The following is a 25,254-nucleotide window of genomic DNA, read 5'->3' as shown; positions in this document are numbered from 1 at the left end:
ATGTCTTTCGGCCTTGTCAATGCTCCTCCAACGTTCTCTCGCATGATGAACTTCATCTTCAACCCTTACACAAATGACTTCGTCTTGGTGTATCTCAATGATATTTTGGTCTTTTCCAAGAACAAAGAGGATCATGCCAAGCACTTGAGATTGGTGCTGGACAAACTCAGAGAACATCAGTTCTATGCAAAGTTTTCAAAGTGCGAGTTTTGGCTCGATGAGGTTCTCTACCTTGGCCATATCATCTCTGCCAAGGGCATAGCTGTTCATACTAAGAAGGTGTCTGCAATTGCGAATTGGGAACCGCCTCAGAATGTGAAGCAGCTCCGCAGTTTCCTTGGGCTTGCAAGCTATTGTCGAAGATTCGTTGAGAATTTCTCTAAGATCGTGAAACCTCTTTCCAACCTCCTCCAGAAGCATGAGAAGTATGTCTGGACGCCTGAATCTGACATCACTTTGAACACCCTCAAAGAGAAGTTAGTCACAGCTCCAGTTCTGACTCCTCCTGATGAATCCAAACCATTCGAAGTTTTCTGTGATGCTTCCCTGCAAGGTCTCGGTGCTGTGTTAATGCAAGAGAAGAAAGTTGTGGCCTATACCTCTCGCCAGTTGAAGCCCAACGAAAAGAACTACCCTACTCATGACCTCGAGTTGGCGGCAGTTGTCCATGCTCTTTTAACATGGAGACATCTATTGTTGGGAAGGAAAGTGGACATATTCACTGATCATAAGAGTCTCAAGTACATCTTCACTCAGCCCAACCTCAACCTCAGGCAGACTCTTTGGGTAGAAATGATTCAAGAGTATAATCCGAGTATCGAATATACTTCAGGCAAGGCCAATGTCATTGCATACGCTTTGAGCAGGAAGGCTTACTACAACAGTTTGATTCTCAAGCCCTTTCAACCGGATCTTTGTGAAGCTTTCCGCAAACTTAATCTCCAAGTTGTTCCTCAAGGATTTCTTGCCAACCTCCAAGTCTCTCCTACTCTGGAAGATCAAATTCGTGAGGCTCAACTTCTTGATGCAATGGTGAAGAAGGTGAAAAATGGGATTGCCAAGAGCCAACCCAAGTACAAGTGCTATCGCCTTGATGACAAAGATACTGTATTCTTTGAGGATCGAATTGTGGTTCCTAAAGGCGACCTTCGTAAAGTCATTATGAACGACTCTCACAGTTCACTCCTATCTATTCATCCTGGAAGTACAAAGATGTACCATGACCTCAAGCAGTCATATTGGTGGACTCGAATGAAGCGCGAGATTGCTCAGTTCGTGAATGAATGTGATGTCTGTAGAAGAGTGAAAGCGGAACACCAACGACCATCTGGTCTCCTCCAACCTCTTGCCATTCCAGAATGGAAGTTTGATCATATTGAGATGGACTTCGTGACTAGATTTCCCAAGTCCAAACGTGGCAATCATGCTATCTTTGTTGTCATCGACAAGCTCACTAAAGTGGCTCATTTTCTTCCTATCAAAGAATCTATCATAGCAGCTCAGTTGGCAGGGCTATATACCTCCAGGATTGTCTCTTTGCACGGCATTCCGCAGTTGATATCTTCAGGTCGTGGAAGCATCTTTACTTCTAAGTTCTGGGACTCCTTTCAGAAGGCCATGGGCACCAACATTCGCTTCAGACAGCCTTCCATCCTCAAACTAGTGGACAAGTCGAGCGAGTTAATCAAATTCTTGAAGATATGCTCAGGGCTTGTGTCATTTCTTTCGGTATGAAGTGGGAAGATTGTCTTCCATATGCCGAGTTCTCCTACAACAACAACTTCCAAGCAAGTTCGGGCAAGGCCCCATTCGAGATTCTATATGGCAGAAAGTGCCATACTCCTCTTAACTGGTCAGAGACTGGTGAATGCAAACTTCTTGGCAATGACTTGATCACAGAGGCTGAAGAAATGTGCAAAGTCATTCATGAAAATCTCAAAGCCGCGCAATCGCGCCAGAAGAGTTACTATCATAGCAAGCATCGTGACTTGGCTTTCGAGATAGGAGACCATGTCTACCTCCGCATCTCTCCAATGAAAGGTACTCGTCGCTTCGGTATCAAAGGGAAGCTTGCCCCTAGATACGTGGGTCCTTTCAAGATCATTGGCAAAAGAGACGACCTTTCCTATCAACTTGAGCTTCCATCCAACTTTGCAAATGTGCACGACGTTTTTCACGTGTCTCAGCTTCGCAAATGTTTCAAGACTCCTGACCGCACCATCAACTTCAAAGAGATTGATCTCCAAGAAGACCTGTCTTATCATGAGCATCCCGTTGCTATCCTTGAAGAAACTGAGCGCAAGACTCGCAATAAGTCTATCAAATTCCTGAAAGTGAAGTGGTCACATCATTCCGACTGAGAAGCCACCTGGGAACATGAGGACCACCTTCGTTCCGAATATTCGGAGTTCTTTCAGACCTAGATCTCGGGACAAGATCCTTTCGTAGTGGTGGAGTGTTGTAACACCCCGGATGTAATTTACCAAATTTGTACTCCAACTCTTGCCATTTTAGGCTCTAAGTTATGATATTCCCTTGTTGTTTGCTTTTGTCTTTGTTTTTCATTTTGTCCATGTCATGCATTTCATATCATGTCATCATGTGCATCTCGTTTGCATACGTGTTCGTCTCATGCATCCGAGCTTTTTCCCCGTTGTCCGTTTTGCGATCCGACACTCCTACGTCCTCCGGCGCCTCCTTTTGTCTCTTTTCATGTGCGGGTGTTAAACAATCTCGGAATGGACCAAGTTTTGCCAAGCTGCCTTGGTACACTACCGGTAGACCGCCTGTCAAGTTTCGTGCCATTTGGAGTCCGTTTGATACTCCAACGGTTAACCGGGGAACCGTAAAGGCCTCGTGTGTGTTGCAGCCCAACACCCCTCCAAAGTGGCCCAATAACCCATCCAAACCCCCTCCATCCTCTCGGCCATTCGATCACGATCGCATGGTTGAAAATCGCTCTCCATTTGGACTCTCGTATAAAAACACCTTCCCCTCCGAAATTCGCGGTGCAAACCCTATCTCTCCCTCTCCTCGTGCCGCCGGACACGTCCGTTCGGGACGGACGCGTCCGCCACCGCCACCGCGCCCAATCGCGCCTTGCCACGTGTCCCGCGCAGCCCCACTTCGCCGCCGGTCCACGGGGCCCAGATCTGGCCCCCGTGGCCCGTTCCGCCGCTGCCGCCGCCCGTGGGCACCCCGCCGCCCGTCGCTGCCCGACCGCGCACCGCGCTGCCCGCGCTCGTCACCGCCGCCGTCCGCGCTCGCAGCACCGCCGCCCGGCCACCGCGGCTCCTCCCGCCGGCGCGCCACCGCCGCCCGGCCACCGCAGCTACTCCCGCCGGCGCGCCACAGCCTCCGGCCCCCGCGACTCCTCCCGTCGGCGCTGCCCTTCTTCTCCGCTGCTGACTACCGCCTTCTCCCCATGCTCCGGCCACCACAGTGAGATCTCCGTCCGTCCTTGTAAACCACGCTGCCAGATCTGGATCTGGAGATTAGGGTTGACCCAAAATTATCCTAAGTCCTTTTTTTGCATCCTGAAGCACATTTCATCATGCCATAACTCCGCATCCGTAGATCCGTTTTGTGCGTGTTACATATCAAATTGTTCATCTGGATGTCCTCTTCATTTTTTTCCATTGCACCATGCTTGTTTGAGTCCATCTTGATGCCAAAATGACTATTGCAAGAGTGCTATAAAATGTTACTTCCTGATTCTTAACAGATCTTCAGCATTTGTCATTTTTGCCATGATTATTGTGTGCTGCATATGGGCATAATCTCTACATGTGTTTTGGGCTATGCCATTCCATCTTTACAGGGGTGTATGCCATGTATTTTTGTGATCAATTTGGTGACTAGCACAAGCATGCAAAGTAGCTCTCATGATATTGCTGATTTCAGGGACTTAGCATTTTCACTAAGTCTTTGCTCTGCTGTTATTCTTATGACATGTATTCATGTTGCTATAGAGTGATCCATGCTTCTTTTGAGTATGTTCAGTAAGGATGATTTTGACATATGGTTATGCTCTATCCATCCATGTCCTTGTTTGCATTTATGGAGTACCCTAGCATTACTAAATATTGCTCTACTTTTGCTATAAAATGTTCCTGGCAAATTGTTTACGTGTTAATCAATTTTGCCAAGCTTGTTGTAGTTGATCCATGCATGCTATGAGATTGTTCTTGCCATATTTAGCTTATTGATCATGTCTTATTGCTGGTAATATGCTTAGTTTGTCATGCAATGCCTTGTGTTGAGTGCATCGAGCTCGCAAAGAGGCCTTCGTAACTCTGTTTTTGCCATGTCCAGTTTTTTCTACTAAGTCTGGGTCTGTTAACGAAACTTGCTATGTTTACATGGGTGCCTTCATGTTTTCTGTGCCCTCTTGGCTTATGGTCAATAAGGGACTTTTGTTATATGTTTTGAGTAGATTCATACCGTGCCTTGAATTGCTATGATCTGATCCTGTAGCATGTTGATATCTTGCTCTAAACATTGCTTCCTGATGTTAAATCCTGACATGTTATTTTCACCAAGTCTGTGAAGCTGATATCTTTTGCACTTTTTCCATTCTTGCTTGAACCTGCTCTTGTGTGATTTATCCATAGCTTAGTGTTCATCTTTTGTCAAGCATCTTGAGCAGATCACTGCCATGTGCTTTGTTGCTATTTTGGAGTGCAGTAGCTTAGTTTCTTGTTGCATTCTAGATGGCATCGTGCTGTTAATCGCAGAATTGTGCCATTCTTGTTTTGCTTGCCAGTTGCAAACCGTGCATCCGTTTTCGGCGATCTTTATATCAATTTCGATCGAAATCAACTCATCTATCCAGAGGCACTCTTGGTTTGCCAAGTTGAGTCATGGTTCAACCTTTTTCCTTTCGGAGCACGCATATGCATTACATATCACATCCCGTGTATCATGCCATGTTTTGCATCATGTTGCTTGCGCATTGCACTGTGGTTGATTGTGTTTTCCTTTGCTTGAGTTCTTGCCTTGGGTAGAGCCGGGAGACGAGTACGTGATCGAGGAACCCGTTGAGTATGCTTATGAGGATCAAGCTTACGTCAACTCGGAGAACTTTACAGGCAAGATGACCATGCCCTCGAAATCACTTCTATCTTTGCTTGCTAGTTTGCCCGCTCTTTTGTTATGTCGTAATACCTACCACTTGCTATATCATGCCTCCCATATTGCCATGTCAAACCTCTAACCCACCTTGTCCTAGCAAACCATTGTTTGGCTATGTTACCGCTTTGCTCATCCCCTCTTATAGCATTGCTAGTTGCAGGTGAAGATTGGAGTTTGTTCCTTGTTGGAACATGATTATTGTTGGGATATCATTATTATATCTTGATTACTTTAATGCACCTATATACTTGGTAAAGGGTGGACGGCTCGGCCTTATGCCTAGTGTTTTGTTCCACTCTTGCCGCCCTAGTTTCCGTCATATCAGTGTTATGTTCCTTGATTTTGCGTTCCTTACGGGGTTGGGTTATAATGGGAACCCCATGACAGTTCGCCTTGAATAAAACTCCTCCAGCAAGGCCCAACCTTGGTTTTACCATTTGCCACCTAAGCCTTTTCCCTTGGGTTTCGCGGACTCAAGGGTCATCTTTATTTTAACCCCCGGGCCAGTGCTTCTCTAAGTGTTGGTCCAACCTGAGCGATGTCCGGCGCCCCCTGGGCAACCAGGGTCTATGCCAACCCGACGTCTGGCTCATCTGGTGTGCCCTGAGAACGAGATATGTGCAGCTCCTATCGGAATTTGTCGGCACATCAGGCGGCTTTGCTGGTCTTGTTTTACCATTGACGAGATGTCTTGTAACCGGGATTCCGAGTCTGCTCGGGTCTTCCTAGGAGAAGGAATATCCATCATTGACCGTGAGAGCTTGTGATGGGCTAAGTCGGGACACCCCTGCAGGGATTTGAACTTTTGAAAGCCGTGCTCGCGGTTATGGGCAGATGGGAATTTGTTAATATCCGCTTTGTAGAAAACCTGAAACTTAATTAATTAAAAGGAATCAACAGCGTGTGTAGCCGTGATGGTCTCTTTTCGGCGGAGTCCGGGAAGAGAACACGGTTTCGTGTTAGGCTTGAACGTAAGTAGTTTCAGGATCACTTCTTGATCTTTATAGTTTCTCGACCGTGCTTTGCTTCTCTTCTCGCTCTCATTTGCGTAAGTTAGCCACCATATATGCTAGTGCTTGCTGCAGCTCCACCTCACTACCTTTTCCTACCTATAAGCTTAAATAGTCTTGATCGTGAGGGTGTGAGATTGTTGAGTCCCAGTGACTCACATATTACTTCCAAAACCAGATCCAGGTGCCGATGATGCCAGTACAGGGGATGCGACCGAACTCAAGTGCGAGTTCGACGAGGATTCAGGACGTTACTATGTTTCCTTTCCAGACGATCAGTAGTGGAGCCCAGTTGGGGCGATCGGGGATCTATGCATTTGGGGTTGTGTTTATTTTGGTTCCGTAGTCGGACCATGATTGTATTCTGGTTGATGTAATGCTATATTTATGTATTGTGTGAAGTGGCGATTATAAGCCAACTCTTTATCTCTTTCTTTTTCAGTACATGGGATGTGTAAAGATTACCCCTCTTGCGACATGCCTACAATGCGATTATGCCTCTAAGTCGTGCTCCGACACATGGGAGATATAGCCCCATCGTGGGTGTTACAGGGCGCCCGTTAACGAGCGAACCCGGGCGATGGCCAGCGTGCACGGATGGGCGCTGGCGCGACGCCGACGCAGCCACGTTGGGGCGGGGCCATGGCGAAGCGGGCGGTCGCCGGAGTAGGACGCCGGGGCCGTGGAGGGTGTGGCCGGACAACCGCGGGGCAGGAGCTGGCCGACGGCGCGGGGAGTCAAGGTGGTAGGAGCGGCCTGTGTGGTGCGGGGAGTCAAGGCAGCAGGAGCGGGCGGTAGCGGGATGGGCCAGCGGGGATGCGTGCCATGATGATTGAGGGGGCTCCAGGTGCGTCGCGAGCGGGGGAAATCGGAGCGCGTGGGGAATGGTGGTCGAGCTGGGCGAGGCTGCGCGAACTGGTGCGGCTGGGGCGCGCTGGCGCAAGCGGATGCGGGAGTGGCCGAGCACGGCGACGCGAGCTGCGGGCAGCGGAGTAGCAGAAGCAGCAACAACAACCTACAATAGCAGCGGCAGAATCGGCAACGGGCAACGGGCAACTGGCGCAGGTGGAGGCATGGAGCGCGGACGTGGGGCAGTGTGGCCGGACCGGAGCGAACCGCCGAGGAGAGCACGACGGGTGCGAGCGGCGTGCGGGGTGGCGCAGGAGCGCGGTGACTGTGCAAGGAGAAGGGGGTGCTCATGTGGTAGCTGTAGGGTACGGGGCAGTGGTGCTCGAGGTGGGGTACGGGGATGCGCGACAGAGATGGGGATGCAGTCCTGCGAGGTGCTCATGGGGAGGCGCAACGCTTGGCGATCCGGCGATGGGCACGGGGAAGACGACGTCGAGCAGCGCCGGGCGGCGAGGCGTGGTCGTCGGGGCGATGAGGCAAGCTCTGATCCAGATCGGATCGGGAGGGAGGAGAGCTTAGTGGGGGTTATGGGTTAGGGTTTCCCCCGGATTGGGGATATGGAGGAGGGGAGTGGGGCGCCGGCTGGGCCGGCCTGGCTAGCCAAGTGGCCAGCTGGGTCGAGGCCTAGCGAGGTGGGAGCCTTTTAATTTCTTTTGTTTTTTTGTTCTTTTCCCTTTTATATATTCTTTCTATTTTATTTTAGTTACACTTCATTTTTAGTTTAGTAAAATATGACACTAGCTCCAAAAATAGTGTTTCAAGATAACCGACTACCCTAAAAAGTTTTACCTCAAAATAAAATAGTTTATCATTTCATAAAATATCAAAGGCACTTATTCAATCGTTTCAACTACTGTTTTAATCTTTTTAGAGTATTAAAACATTTTTATAAAAGTGGGGTTTCTTCACCACAATTAACTTTGCATTACTTGGCACAAGCTGGACATTTTAGTTTTAAAGTTTGAAAACTTTTGTTGTTTGCCTATAATTCAATTTTGAATTTGAATCGGTTTTTGAACTAACCCGAGATTAACTACAGTGACAGAGGTGACGTGGCATCATTAGCAGGGAATTACTGTAGTCTAATTATCCGGGCGTCACAATTCTCCTCCACTACAAGAAATCTCGTCCCGAGATTTAAGAGGGGAGTAAGGGGGAAAATTCTGATTACAATACTGTAATGGATCTTCTCGAAGAAGTTAATCCCTTTCGTTGATGTCTTCAATTCTTTATTCCAATGCATCATGATGAAGTTGTCGTCCTTTCTTCGGGAACTCCATCGTACTTACGAAAGGATAAGGGGGTATTACGGAAGAACAGACCACTACAATGTTTGCTTATCTAGTAGATAACATTAGGGAAGGTGGCGGAAAGTAACTCCCAAATTGAAACTTAAGACATCATCGAGAGCAAAGTGAGGAGGTATTATGGGAAGTTTCGAGCGGGCAGGCAATCGTTTCGATGCCTGAAACAGGGCGTGAAAGGGGTTCAAATCAACAAGAATAAGTGTTGTGTCTGATACCAAAATTTATGATCTCTCGGAAGGTGGGTCATGAATTACATATGAGGACACGCGCGAGGAACAACCTTGGGAACAGGGGGTTTACAGGAGAGTCAGGTTTTGATCCTGTGGAACTATGGGTTATGGGCCCACCATGTGGGTTAAAAGTAGGAAGGGCAGCGGCGTCTTGCATGATCATGTAAGCAAGGCATGTCAGAGGATAGTCTGTCGGTTATGTCGATAACAACATCGGTACCAAGGGCGAGGGACGAAGAGAACCATTTTCCTTCTCATTGAACGAGGCGGGCCAATAGTCAAAGTTCTCGTCCATCGGTGGTTACCGGAATGTCATCAACAATAGTAACAGGGTCTTGTTGACAGAATTGTACACCGAGGTGTTTACATAAGCAGGAGAATATTACTGCTTAGATCATATAGATCACAAGAAACGTTAAACCAACCAATGGAAATGAAAATATGATTATCAGATTAAACAGAACAATGGAAAGGAAAATGTGTTTAGACACGTATTTCAAGGGTATATCCTTCCCAAGGACAAGCGGAGCATGATATCCATGACAGGATAGAAAGTAGAAAACCATTTAGACAAGGGGGGAGGAATCTCATGATATTACCTATACAACGGTGATAGGATAAATGATAAGGAAAATTTAGCATTTTGCTTCAAATGCTCTTATTGAAATCCGGATTACCACAGACATGCTTCGAGATAGCATTGACATGGTGTTCAAGCAAAGGTCAGACTTTGGATACAGGAAGGATCTATCAGGAAAAACTTGTTGAATAAGTTTTACAATTTCCTCATGGAAGAATGGATAACCTTGCTAATAAGGAAACTATACCAGTAGGTCCTCGGCCAGGTGTGCTAGGCATGACATCACCTTACCGGGTCATAAAAGACCAGTGTTATAACTCTTGGAAAAATGGTGCAACCATCATATCTGACCGAGATTCAGATCTAATCGGTGTTAGGATACCTCAGACTCAGGATGCCTGAGAAGAAAAGGTACAAAACAAATTGATGAGACGACATTGTAAGATTCTCGGGAAATGTACTATGGAAGCGAGTTCCGAAACAAGAGCTCATCATTAAACCAATGAAGGGATAAGGAGGTAGCTCATGAACTTAGCGACAATTCATCGAGACTTCCAAAAGATGGGTTTCCACAATTATGTGCACAAGGATATAACATTAGTCAGATCAAATGATATAATGATGTATGCTTGAGGAAAACACGCACAGTTAAACATTGGTTGAAAGGTGCACCCAAAATATGGGCTTAGGTAGCATGATAAATGTTAGAATGGTGATTCGATAACCAATTGTCTAAGAATGAAATATCGACCATTAACTTCGAAGCAATAGGGTTGCTAGAAGTTTTGAAGTCACACATCATAGTTCGATTGTCAATTTTCTGGTTAGAAATAACACGTGGACCAAGGAATGAACGGAAATGGCAAGAATTATCACCTATATCAAGAATTCTTAAGAGGTGCTGAAATTCTCACGACATTCTTGACATAAAAAATGGTAATACTCCAAGGTAAAGAAGAACAAATGCTAGATAGCAAGGATCTCAAGGTATAACACAAAACACGAACAAGTTTGTGTTGAACGGAAGGCAATAAAGTGGTCCGTGGTAACACAATTCATCGAGGGCAAGGATGGTATTTCTCATCAAGAATTCGACTGATATTATAGAAGAGCTCAGAATGCTAATGATGATCACGTCACATTTGTCGAGAGATTTCATGAAGATGTAATCGATAGGCGATGAAATCAAGTTAAAGGAATGATGAAGCGAAAGGTTATTGGAACCATGGGTGCGACACGAACTCGAAATCAAGTTTGCTGTTCAAGGAGAAATGATATGACAAGGAAGATCGACGTAAGATTAGCTCACCGTCGAAATTTGTGCTCCGGAAAGAAGGACCAAGTAGCACAGTGAAAATTAGCACGATCATGAAGTAACTAATCAGGCTAGGAGTGACGTGATGGAGAATTAACCGTCTCAACAACAATGTACTAGGAGTATTGAATCACAGTGTTGATCTGATTCACTAATCGGTGTTCTAGGTTGACGACAACCCAGAAGTCGTGGAGTGACTATGACGGGGAAAGCTACTACTTCATCAGAAATTCATAACATGTAGTGCAATGGGGTGATTATCCTCGAGATACCAGGGGGTAATACTTGACGGTAGAACATAGAGGTTGGATAGGTGTACTGATCTTCAGCAGGCAAGTACTTTAACGTGATTTCCATTCGGTTATGGTCTCAACCTTAGTGGGGTCAACTGCTATACCTTCTCCAGATATAACGTGTCTGAGGAATCCAACTTCCTTCAACAAAAACTCGCATTTGCTGAATTTGGCATATAACTGATGTTCCCTTAGTTTCTCCAAAACCAAACGCAAATGTTCCTTATGCTCCTCTTCATCCTTTGAATAAACCAGGATGTCATCAATGAACACTACGACGAACTTATCCAAAAACTCCATAAACACTTTGTTCATCAGGTTCATAAAATAGGCAGGTGCGTTAGTCAATCCAAATGACATAACGGTATATTCATACAGTCCATATCTCGTGGTGAATGCTGACTTAGGTATGTCCTGCTCTCGAATCTTCAACTGATGGTACCCTGATCGCAAATCGATCTTGGAAAACACTTTAGCTCCTTGCAACCGATCAAACAGATCGTTGATCATTGGCAGTGGGTATTTGTTCTTGATGGTTACTTCATTCAATCCCCGATAATCTACAACCATCCTTAATGATCCATCCTTCTTTTCCACTAGAAGTACGGGTGACCCCCAAGGCGAAGAAACTTGGGCGAATGTAACCTTTATCCAATAACTCCTTAATCTGATTCTTAATTTCCACCAAATCCTTTGCTGGCATCCTATATGGTCTCTTTGATATTGGCCCTGTGCCTGGCAATAACTCAATCAAAAACTCAATGTCTCTATCCTGGTGGCATGCCTGGCAATCCTCAGGAAATACATCAGGAAATCCTTACCACTGGTACTTCCTCCTGCACAACTCCTGTTAGGAGATTTACTTGTAGTCCTCTTTGGCACATGCCGGGATACATACTTGATCCTTCTCCCTTCTGGGTGGTAAGCAAAATTGACTTACTAGCACATCAATATTCCCTTCATACTTTGATAACCAATCCATGCCTAATATCACATCCAATCCTTGAGATTCCAATACTATTAGGTCTGAGGGAAAAACATAGTTACCAATCCTTAATGGTAACCGATCACACCATAGACTAGCCACATACTCTGCTCCGGGCGAGGTTACTAACATGGGTGACCTAAGGGCTTGGGTTGGTAGGCATCTGAGGGTTTAGAAAAGACGAGAATGAATAGAGTGAGGTCTAAAGGGAAAACACTACCCATATGCACATGAGCAAATGCACACAAAATCACTTCAATCAATCAAACAAGGGCTTACAATCGGTCTAAAACTATCGCAAAAGTGCTCGACTATAATGTTTTACATGGGGGAAATACTACTACTATCTGGTGGTCATCTAGAAATTTGAACCGGTGGAAGACTCCATGATATCTGCTCCAGCTTCGTCTTCAAAGTCGGGTTCACTTGGATCCGAATCGGTGTCGTCGATGATGATGTAGTTGTCCGGACATGCGACGTACTCGTCTTCCTCCTTGGATGCTAACTTCCTCTTGAGTTCTTCAATCTCCTGCTTAAGATCGCATTGTGTCTTGCTAGAGCTACGATCTCGTCCATGTAGTCCTTGCGTGTATACTTTAGTTCTCCTTCTAGCTCGATGATCCTTGCCTTTGCATTCTTCAACTCTATCATATCTTTGCACATCTGGTTCTCGTGGCGTCGAATGTGCTGGTTTAACTCCTGGATGAAAGATGCAATGGATCTATCCTTCTTGGTGCTGACTAACTCCCATTGTTCGTCTCGGCGTCCGCAAATCTGGTAGATAGTGTCCTTGAGGTCTTCTTGGTAAACTTCTCCAATGCGTCCTATGGTGATATGAGCTGCCATGCTCCTTCCTAGACTCCAGGTTGGTGCATTGAAAACACTATCTATGGGCTTCGTGATTGGCGCGAATGTTCTTCCCGGAACGTGAGCTTGAATCTTCCAGCGCTCCTCTTCAGGCAGAGTGGCGTTGAAGGTTCCCGTGAAGCTTGGTAATCCAATGTTCAGGTACTTGGTGACTTCCTTCAAGTGAAATCCAAAAGGTGTGCCTTCATCCGGTTGAGCGTACTTAATCTTCGCGTTCGTCATCCTAAAATGAGTAGAAAAGATGAGGAGTTAGAAAATGAGAAGAGAATGGTGATCTATGGCTTTAACTTAGTGGTCGTGTCCTACAGTCAGCGTGTGCTCTGATACCATCTCTGTAGGCGACCCGACCCGAATGGATCAAGTCTACTGTGCTCAGGGTGTCATCCCTGGATCAGTAATGCTGACACCACACAGTACATCGAAGGATTTATAGCAGAGTGGCAATCACACACTTATTACATCGTTGTCTCAAAGAGAACTTATTACAATAAATATGGCTTAAGGCCATCTAATAACGATAACAGCGGAAGACTCGGAAGATAAATGGGTCCATCAACTCCAACGGCATCACTGAGTATAGGACCACGACCTAAAAGCACCTTACTCGTCGTCTGAAAAGTCTGCAACATGAGAAGTTGCAGCCCGAAAACGGGTCAGCACATGGAATATGCTGGCAATGTAACACATAGAGAGTAATGGAATGAAACAGCTATACTATATGCATATATGGCTGGTGGAAAGCTCTATGGTTACAGTTTTTGCGTAAAGCCAATTTTTCCCTACTGCAAAGGAATAAATTTATTTAACTATCATGGTAGTTGTTAAACATCGAGAATGGTTGACAGCATTCCGATCCCAATTAAGTGAACAATTAAAACCCAACAACATTAATTAGAAGTAACATGTTGAGATTCACATGATATTCAAGTACTAGATACTCAAGTTGTCCATAACCGGGGACACGGCTAATCATGATTAGTTTGTACTCTGCAGAGGTTTGCGCACTTTTCCCCACATGACTCGATCGCCTCCGTTTGGTTTCGCACTACATGGTGTTTGAGAGACGGATGACCGAGACATAGTCTTTCAGAAGCACTAGCACCTTACATGTGGGGTAGACCGTACCACCTACATCCCCTACATCTGCTAGTCCACCCCAAGAGTTCGCACAACTTAGTCAACTATGCCAGAGCCCATAATGGCTTGTGGCTGCACACGGAAGTTTCTAGCATGAATATCTTATGATCCCTTTGAGCCTGGGTGGCGGTCCAAAAAAACAGGCAAGTCCTGATAGACATCAGGTGCCTCAATCCACCCAGATGTGTGTTTAAGTTGCCACCTTAGATAAACCATTAAAATTATCAACTCACATCTGTCATGGATATCACTCACCCAATCCACGTCTACTAGCATAGCATGGCATAATAAGAAAACGTAGAAGTAACTCCCAAAGGTTTCATAGTAATACAGGTATAGGTACTACCTCATCTACTTCCCATCCCACAGTTTAATTAGATCCTAATCATGCAATGTGAGAGGATTGATCTAATGCAATAAAACATGGGTTGTAGAAAAGGTATGATCAAAGTGTTACTTGCCTTGCTGATGATCCGCGAGACCTAGGGTTTCGAAGTAACAGGCGGCGCAATCCGGGTGATCTATCGCAGACAAACAACAAGCAAACAATAAGTACTCATCTAATGCACGGGTAAAACTTGAACAAGAGATCGAACCAGAAAGTTCAACTTAAGAACTCCGGTTGCAAAGAAAGAACGAACCGAACAAAGAAACGGAAAACAAACGGCGGAAGAAAACAACTCGGTTCTAGCAAGTTGAAACTAGGTCAAATTTTACCGGGGCAAAAACGTGTTTAAGTTGATTTGACGGAACGGTGGTTTTGAAACTAAACTCCAGGCGTTTGAATCACCTGATTCCGATAAACGAGCGAGAAAATAAACTAGAATGAAGATCGGATCTGAGATCGCGATCGCGGAATAAATCCGACGAGAAGAAAAAGAAGAACGGTTAAACGAACGGACGTTCGTTAACCTAGAAGAATCCGTTGATCACGTTCGTTAGGACGAACGGTCCGGCAAACGGTCCAAAGGCAACTAAATCGGAAAAGAAAACGAATCTGATCTAGGGTTTCAGAGAAGAAAACCGAAACGAAAAACCGATCTAGAAACGAATCAGAAGAGAAGAAAAGAATCGGAACGATTAGAAGAAAACGATCCGAGGAAAAGAGACGCGGGGCAACCTCCGGCGGCGTGGGCTATGGGCGGCGGCGGCGTGGGCAAAGTGCAGCGGCGGCGCGGGTGTGGGGTGTGGTGGAGGGCTTGGGGTTTGATTTGATGGGTTTAGAGGGGGGTGTTGGGGTATTTATATTGGGGAGGGGAGAGGAGACTTGGGGTAGGGGACAAGAAATAGAGTAGGAATAGGAAAACGAAACAAAGGAAAGGGGAGGGGCTAACCCTAGCCGGACTCGGCTAGAGCAAGAGGCGGTGGCGGCTGGCGCCTGCCTTGCCTGGCGCATGGCACGCAGGGAGGCTGGGGCGGTGGCCGGCTGGCTGGGCCTTTGGCCCGGCTGGCCTGCGGGTTTTTTTTAAACGGTTTCGCACGCAGAAAAACACAAAAAAGAAAATCTAAACGAGCTCCTAAATTACTAAAGTAAATTTTCCCCGACTCCTAAAAATGAGTCGAACAAAATGAACTTTTCTCCGGGCCTAAAATGCAATTTTTGAAAACACGCATTTTTCCCTATCCAAATAAAATGCAAATAAAACTCCGAAAAATCCAAAATTTGATCTATTTATTAAATCTTCATTTTTCCTCAACTTTGGGAAAGTCATATTATTCCCTCTCTTATATTTTTGATATCGGAAAAATTATTGAAGATGAAATAAATAAATCAAATGATCCTCTTTTCAAATTCGAGAAAACTCTCAAATATGAAAATAACGAAATCTCCAACTCTCTCCGTGTGTCCTTGAGTTTCGTGAAATTTCTAGGATCAACCAAAATACAAGAAAATATGATATGCATGATGATCTAGTGTATAACATTCCAAATTGAAAATTTGGGATGTTACAAACCTACCCCCCTTAAGGTGAATCTCGCCCTCGAGATTCGGGTTGGTTAGAAAATAGGTGAGGGTGGTCCTTGAGCAAATCTTCTTCTCTTTCCCAGGTGGCTTCATCCTCTGAGTGGTGGTTCCACTGAACTTTGCAAAATTTGATAACCTTGCTGCGAGTAACTCTGCTGGCAAACTCGAGGATCTTGACTGGTTTCTCCTCATACGTTAAGTCGTCCTTCAACTGAATCGCTTCGAGTGGCACGGTATCTCTTAGCGGTACCTCCGCCATCTCGGCATGACATTTCTTCAGCTGAGACACATGGAATACATCATGAACTCCTGACAGTCCCTCTGGTAATTCCAACTTATAAGCGACTTCTCCCATACGTTGCAAAATCTTATACGGTCCAACGAAATGCGGTGCTAACTTTCCCTTAACTCCAAAACGCTTAACTCCTCGAAGTGGGGATACTCGAAGGTAAACTCTGTCTCCGGTTTCGTAGACTGTCTCCTCGCGTTTAGAATCTGCGTAGCTCTTCTGCCTGGACTGGGCTACCTTGAGCCTATCGCGAATCAACTTAACTTTCCGTTCAGAGTCCTTAATTAAATCTGGTCCAAAGAACTGATGGTCTCCAACTTCGTCCCATGACAATGGTGTCCTGCACCTCCTTCCGTATAAAGCTTCGAAAGGTGCCATCTTCAAACTGGTTTGATAACTATTGTTATAAGAAAACTCCGCATACGGCAAGTTATCGTCCCAACTAGATCCATAATCTAGTGCACAAGCTCTCAGCATATCTTCCAAAATCTGATTGACTCTCTCGGTCTGTCCATCTGTCTGCGGATGAAAAGCTGTGCTGAACTCTAGTCTGGTTCCCAAAGTTTCATGCAACTGATTCCAAAACTTTGAGGTAAACTGGGTTCCTCTATCTGATACGATACTCCTCGGAACTCCATGCAAACAAATGATCCTAGTCATGTATATCTTTGCCAACTTAGCACTGGTGTAAGTGGTCTTAACTGGAATAAAATGTGCTACCTTCGTCAAACGATCAACTACTACCCATATCGAATCGTAGCCTGCCTTTGTCCTGGGTAGTCCCGTGATAAAATCCATGCCTATCTTATCCCACTTCCATTCGGGTATCGGCAATGGTTGTAACAATCCTGCTGGCTTCTGATGCTCTGCCTTTACTCTCTGACATACGTCACAAACTGCTACATATGCCGCAATATCCTTCCTCATTCCGGTCCACCAGAATGTTTCCTTCAAATCCAAATACATCTTGGTATTCCCTGGATGAATCGAATACGGTGAATCATGTGCCTCTTGCAAAATTAGCTTCCTGATCTCCGGGTCATTGGGCACATAAACACGGTCCTCAAACCATAGGGTATCATGCTCATCCTCACAAAATCCCTTTGCTTTTCCTTCGCTCAATTTCTCTTTTATAGCAGCAATCTCCTTGTCAGATTTCTGAGATTCTCTTATCTTATCCATCAATGTTGACTGAATCTCCAATGCTGCTACATAGCCTCTCGGAACTATTTCCAAACATAGCTCACGAAGGTTTTCTGCTAACTCCTTGGGTATTTTCCCCGTCATTAGAGTATTGACATGGCTCTTGCGGCTCAATGCATCAGCTACTAAATTAGCCTTTCCGGGATGGTAATGCAATCTCATATCATAATCCTTGATGAGCTCCAACCATCTCCTTTGTCTGAGGTTCAACTCCTTCTGCGTGAAAATGTACTTCAAACTCTTGTGATCCGTGTACACCTCACAATGATTTCCAATGAGGAAATGTCTCCACGCCTTCAATGCATGCACTACGGCTGCTAATTCCAAATCATGCGTGGCATAATTCAACTCATGAGGCTTCAGTTGTCGTGAAGCATATGAAACAACTCTCCCTTCCTGCATAAGTACTGCTCCAAGTCCTCGACGTGAAGCGTCGCAATACACCTCATAATCCTTGGTCTGATCTGGCAAAATCAATACTGGTGAGGTGACCAAACGTTTCTTCAACTCCTGGAAACTAGCCTCACACTCCTCAGTCCATTTGAACTTAGTATCCTTCTTCAACAACTCCGTCATAGGCTTTGCAATCTTTGAAAAATTCTCAATGAATCTCCGGTAGTATCCTGCGAGTCCAAGAAAGCTCCGGATCTCTCCAACTGTCGTTGGTGATTTCCATTCGGTTATGGTCTCAACTTTAGTGGGGTCAACTGCTATACCTTCTCCAGATATAACGTGTCTGAGGAATCCAACTTCCTTCAACCAAAACTCGCATTTGCTGAATTTGGCATATAACTGATGTTCCCTTAGTTTCTCCAAAACCAAACGCAAATGTTCCTTATGCTCCTCTTCATCCTTTGAATAAACCAGGATGTCATCAATGAACACTACGACGAACTTATCCAAAAACTCCATAAACACTTTGTTCATCAGGTTCATAAAATAGGCAGGTGCGTTAGTCAATCCAAATGACATAACGGTATATTCATACAGTCCATATCTCGTGGTGAATGCTGACTTAGGTATGTCCTGCTCTCGAATCTTCAACTGATGGTACCCTGATCGCAAATCGATCTTGGAAAACACTTTAGCTCCTTGCAACCGATCAAACAGATCGTTGATCATTGGCAGTGGGTATTTGTTCTTGATGGTTACTTCATTCAATCCCCGATAATCTACAACCATCCTTAATGATCCATCCTTCTTTTCCACTAGAAGTACGGGTGACCCCCAAGGCGAAGAACTTGGGCGAATGTAACCTTTATCCAATAACTCCTTAATCTGATTCTTAATTTCCACCAAATCTTTTGCTGGCATCCTATATGGTCTCTTTGATATTGGCCCAGTGCCTGGCAATAACTCAATCAAAAACTCAATGTCTCTATCCGGTGGCATGCCTGGCAATTCCTCAGGAAATACATCAGGAAAATCCTTTACCACTGGTACTTCCTCCTGCACAAATCCTGATAAGGAATTTACTTGTGTCCTGTTTGGCACATGCCGGGATACATACTTGATCCTTCTTCCTTCTGGGGTGGTAAGCAAAATTGACTTACTAGCACACTCAATATTCCCTTCATACTTTGATAACCAATCCATGCCTAATATCACATCCAATCCTTGAGATTCCAATACTATTAGGTCTGAGGGAAACACATAGTTACCAATCCTTAATGGTAACCGATCACACCATAAACTTGCCACGTACTCTGCTCCTGGCGAGGTTACTAACATGGGTGACCTAAGGGCTTGGGTTGGAGGCATCTGAGGGTTTAGAAAAGACGAGAATTGAGAATAGAGTGAGGTCTAAAGAGAAAACACTACCCCAATGCACATGAGCAAATGCACACAAAATCACTTCAATCAATCAAACAAGGGCTTACAATCGGTCTAAAACTATCGCAAAAGTGCTCGACTATAATGTTTACATGGGGGAAATACTACTACTATCTGGTGGTCATCTAGAAATTTGAACCGGTGGAAGACTCCATGATATCTGCTCCAGCTTCGTCTTCAAAGTCGGGTTCACTTGGATCCGAATCGGTGTCATCGATGATGATGTAATTGTCCGGGCATGCGACGTACTCGTCGTCCTCTTTGGATGCTAACTTCCTCTTGAGTTCTTCAATCTCCTTCTTAAGATCGCAATTGTGCCTTGCTAGAGCTACGATCTCATCCATGTAGTCCTTGCGTGTAGACTTCAGTTCTCCTTCTAGCTCGATGATCCTTGCCTTCGCATTCTTCAACTCTATCATATCATTGCACATCTGGTTCTCGTGGCGTCGAATGTGCTGGTTTAACTCCTGGATGAAATATGCAATGGATCTATCCTTCTTGGTGCTGACTAACTCCCATTGTTCATTTCGGTGTCCGCAAATCTGGTAGATAGTGTCCTTGAGGTCTTCTTGGTAAACTTCTCCAATGCGTCCAATGGTGATATGAGCTGCCATGCTCCTTACCAGACTCCAGGTTGGTGCATTGAAAACACTATCTATGGGCTCGTGATTGGCGCGAATGTTCTTCCCGGAACGTGAGCTTGAATCTTCCAGCGCTCCTCTTCAGGCAGAGTGGCGTTGAAGGTTCCCGTGAAGCTTGGTAGTCCAATGTTCAGGTACTTGGTAACTTCCTTCAAGTGTAATCCAAAAGGTGTGCCTTCATCCGGTTGAGCGTACTTAATCTTCGCGTTCGTCATCCTAAAAGAGTAGAAAAGATGAGGAGTTAGAAAGTGAGAAGAGAATGGTAATCTATGGCTTTAACTTAGTGGTCGTGTCCTACAGTCAGCGTGTGCTCTGATACCATCTCTGTGGCGACCCGACCCGAATGGATCAAGTCTACTGTGCTCGGGTGTCATCCCTGGATCAGTAATGCTGACACCACACAGTACATCGAAGGATTTATAGCAGAGTGGCAATCACACACTTATTACATCGTTGTCTCAAAGAGAACTTATTACAATAAATATGGCTTAAGGCCATCTAATAACGATAACAGCGGAAGACTTGGAAGGTAAGTGGGTCCATCAACTCCAACGGCATCACTGAGTATAGGACCACGACCTAAAAGCACCTTACTCGTCGTCTGAAAAGTCTGCAACATGAGAAGTTGCAGCCCGAAAACGGGTCAGCACATGGAATATGCTGGCAATGTAACACATAGAGAGTAATGGAATGAAACAACTATACTATATGCATATATGGCTGGTGGAAAGCTCTATGGTTACAGTTTTTGCATAAAGCCAGTTTTTCCCTACTGCAAAGGAATAAATTTATTTAACTATCATGGTGGTTGTGAAACATCGAGAATGGTTGACAGCATTCCGATCCCAATTAAGTGAACAATTAAAACCCAACAGCATTAATTAGAAGTAACATGTTGAGATTCACATGATATTCAAGTACTAGATACTCAAGTTGTCCATAACCGGGGACACGGCTAATCATGATTAGTTTTGTACACTCTGCAGAGGTTTGCGCACTTTTCCCCACAAGACTCGATCGCCTCCGTTTGGTTTCTCGCACTACATGGTGTTTGAGAAGATGGATGACCGAGACACAGTCTTTCAGAAGCGCTAGCACCTTACATGTGGGGTAGACCGTACCACCTACAACCCCTACATCTGCTAGTCCACCCCGTAAGAGTTCGCACAACTTAGTCAACTATGCCAGAGCCCATAGTAGCATGTGGCTGCACACGGAAGTTTCTAGCATGAAAGATCTTATGATCCCTTTGAGCCTAGGTGGCGGTCCCAAAAAAACAGGCAAGTCCTGATAGACATCAGGTGCCTCAATCCACCCAGATGTGTGTTTAAGTTGCCACCTTAGATAAACCATTAAAATTATCAACTCACATCTGTCATGGATATCACTCACCCAATCCACGTCTACTAGCATAGCATGGCATAATAAGAAAACGTAGAAGTAACTCCCAAAGGTTTCATAGTAATACAGGTATAGGTACTACCTCATCTACTTCCCATCCCACAGTTTAATTAGATCCTAATCATGCAATGTGAGAGGATTGATCTAATGCAATAAAACATGGGTTATAGAAAAGGTATGGTCAAAGTGTTACTTGCCTTGCTGATGATCCGTGAGACCTAGGGTTTCGAAGTAACAGGCGGCGCAATCCGGGTGATCTATCGCAGACAAACAACAAGCAAACAATAAGTACTCATCTAACGCACGGGTAAAACTCGAACAAGAGATCGAACCAGAAAGTTCAACTTAAGAACTCCGGTTGCAAAGAAAGAACGAACCGAACAAAGAAACGGAAAACAAACGGTGGAAGAAAACAACTCGGTTCTAGCAAGTTGAAACTAGGTCAAATTTTACCGGGGCAAAAACGTGTTTAAGTTGATTATACGGAACGGTGGTTTCGAAACGAAACTCCAGGCGTTTGAATCACCTGATTCCGATAAACGAGCGAGAAAATAAACTAGAACGAAGAACGGATCTGAGATCGCGATCGCGGAATAAATCCGACGCACAGAAAAACACAGAAAAGAAAATCTAAACGAGCTCCAAAATTACTAAAGTAAATTTTCCCCGACTCCTAAAAATGAGCCGAACAAAGTGAAATTTTCTCCGGGCCTAAAATGCAATTTTTGAAAACACGCATTTTTCCCTATCCAAATAAAATGCAAATAAAACTCCGAAAAATCCAAAATTTGATCTATTTATTAAATCTTCATTTTTCCTCAACTTTGGGAAAGTCATATTATTCCCTCTCTTATATTTTTGATATCGGAAAAATTATTGAAGATGAAATAAATAAATCAAATGATCCTCTTTTCAAATTCGAGAAAACTCTCAAATATGAAAATAACGAAATCTCCAACTCTCTCCGTGGGTCCTTGAGTTGCGTGAAATTTCTAGGATCAACCAAAATGCAAGAAAATATGATATGCATGATGATCTAGTGTATAACATTCCAAATTGAAAATTTGGGATGTTACACCACATGTATCATAAAATATGTATGTAAATACATACCCGTGATCACCTCCCGAGTGATCACGGCCCGGTAGTATAGCATGGTAGACGGACAAGAATGTAGGGCCACTGATGGAATACTAGCATCCTATACTAAGCATTTAGGATTGCAGGTAAGGGTAACAACTGTAGCAACAATGACAGGCTATGCAGTAGAATAGGATTAACCAAAAGTAGTAACATGCTACACTACTCTAATGCAAGCAGGAGAGAGAAGGAATAGGCAATATCTAGTGATCAAGGGGGGCTTTCCTGGTTGCTCTGGCAAGATGGCGGGGTCATCAACACCATATCGTACTCAGTGGCATCAACACTGATCTCGGGGTCTATCGGAGAAGAAGTGGGGGGGGAGAAACAGTAAATATGGAGCAAACAAAGCATCACAAAAAATAAAATACGCGGTGCTAGGTATGCCCTAACGCGATACTAGGCGATGCCGGCGAAGGGGGGAGACATCCGGGAAAGTATTCTCGGTGCTTGACGATTTCGGACAGACGAACCGGAGGGGGAAAGTTGCACGTTCGCTATGCTAGGGACGTGTGGTGAACGAACGGACTGCGTATTCGGACTCGTCTCGTCGTTCTGAGCAACTTTCATGTACAAGTATTTTTGTCCGAGTTATGGATTATTTTATATTAAACTTCAAAGTTTTAATTCATTTTCAGGAATTAACAGATTAATTTAATTGAAAATCATTTATGATGTCATCATGACGTCAGCGGGCCCCACTGTCATTGGGTAAGGGGGCCTTAGCGGGTCGGGCGGGTAGGCAGGTCTCGGGCGACGAGCGGGCGCCCGTTAACGGGAGAACTCGGGCGATGGCCAGCATGCGCGGATGGGCGCCGGTGCGACGCTGGCGAGGCCATGTCGGGGTGGGGCCCTGGCGAAGTGGGAGGTCGCCAGGGCCATGGAGGGTGTGGCCGGACCACCGCGGGGCGGGAGCTGGCCGACGACGTGGGGAGTTGAGGCGGTAGGAGCGGGCGGTGTGGCGCGGGGAGTCAAGGCGGCAGGAGCGGGCGGCAGCAGGACGGGCCAACGGGATGTGAGGCGCGGTGAGTGAGGGGGCTCCAGGTGCATCGCGAACGGGGGAAAGCGGAGCACATGGGGAACGGTGGTCGAGCTGGGCGAGGCTGTGCAGACTGGTGCGGCTGGGGCGCGCTGGCGCAAGCGGATGCGGGAGTGGCTGAGCACGGCGACGCGAGCTGCGGGCAGCGGAATAGCAGAAGCAGCAGCAACAGCAGCCTACAACAGCAGCGGCAGAATCAGCAATGGGCGCAGGTGGAGGTGTGGAGCGCGGACGCGGGGCGGAGTGGCCGGACCAAAGCGGACCGCGGAGTAGAGAACGGCGGGTGCGAGCGGCGTGCGGGGTGGCACGGGCGCGCGGTGACCGTGCGAGGAGAAGGGGGGTGCTCACCTTGTAGCTTTAGGGTACGGGGCCGTGGTGCTCGAGGTGGGGAACGGCGACGCGCGACGGAGACGGGGAGGCAGTCCGACGAGGTGGTGATGAGGAGGCGCAACGCTTGGCAATCCGGCGAAGGGCGCGGGGAAGACGACGTCGAGCAGCGCCGGCGGCGAGGCGTGGTCGTCGGGGCGATGAGGCAAGCCCTGATCACGATCGGATCAGGGGGAGGAGAGCATAGTGGGGCGTTGAGTGGTGGTGGTGGTGGTGGGGGTTACGGGTTAGGGTTTCCCGCGGAGTGGGGATATGGAGGAGGGGAGTGGGGCGCCGGCTGGGCCGGCCTGGCTAGCCCAGTGGCCAGCTAGGTCGAGGCCCAGCGAGGGAGGGAGCCTTTTAATTTCGTTTTGTTTTTTTGTTTTTTTATTCGTTCTTTTCCTTTTATATATTCTTTTCTATTTTATTTTAGTTACACTTTATTTTTAGTTTAGTAAAATATGACAATAGCTCCAAAAATAGTGTTTCAAAATATCCTACTACCCTAAAAAGTTTTACCTCAAAATAAAATAGTTATCATTTTATAAAATATCAAAGGCACTTATTCAATCGTTTCAACTACTGTTTTAATAATTTTAGAGTATTAAAACATTTTATAAAAGTGGGGTTTCTTCACCACAATTAACTTTGCATTACTTGGCACAACCCAGACATTTTAGCTTTAAAGTTTGAAAACTTTTGTTGTTTGCCTTTAATTCAATTTTGAATTTGAATCGGTTTTTGAACTAAACCGAGATTAACTATAGTGACAGAGGTGATGTGGCATCATTAGCAGGGAATTACTGTAGTCTAATTATCCGGGCGTCACACTAACAAGCTATGCATTCCAACTAGCTCTGTTCGTCTTTTGGTGTTGCAGGAGGCGCATGGAGGAGGATTAATGGGACACTTTGGTGTGAAGAATACCGAGGACGTACTTGCTACACATTTCTTTTGGCCAAAGATGAGACGAGATGTTGAGTGTTTTGTTGCTCGCTGCACTACATGTCAAAAAGCTAAGTCACGACTCAATCCTTATGGTTTATATATGCCTTTGCATGTACCTAGTGTTCTTTGGGAGGATATATCTATGGACTTTGTTTTAGGTTTACCTCGAACAAAGAAGAGGAGGGATAGCATATTTGTTGTCATTGATAGATTCTCAAAAATGGCACAGTTAACATTGCAGATTTTGGGGTTAGTCCCATTTTTAACATTGCAGATTTGAAGCCTTATTTGGGTGAGGGAAGATGAGCTTCCGTCGAGGACAACTTTATTTCAAGAAGGGGAGGATTATGAGGACATCAATAACATTGTTACACCCAAAGCCCCCGCCACTATACATACTGGACCAATTACTAGAGCTCGTGCACGCTAATTAAATTACTAGATACTTTCGTTTCTTGGTAACGATTCTAATGTTCATGAGAATATGATGCTTCCTGAATTGGATACATTTGTTTTTCTTACAAATGAAGGCCCTAGCTTGGACAGGAAAGATGAACCTTGGAGCAAGTTCAAGCATGGAGATGATGGCGTGCGCAAGGGGAACAAGAACGGAGTTACAAGTGATGATTCCAGGACATTGAAGCCACCATAATGAGTGCATG

Source organism: Triticum urartu, chromosome 4 (genome assembly GCF_003073215.2).
Source record: "Triticum urartu cultivar G1812 chromosome 4, Tu2.1, whole genome shotgun sequence".
Lineage (NCBI taxonomy): Eukaryota > Viridiplantae > Streptophyta > Magnoliopsida > Poales > Poaceae > Triticum > Triticum urartu.
The sequence above is the reverse complement of the archived record's forward strand: the minus strand, read 5'-3'. Positions refer to the sequence as shown.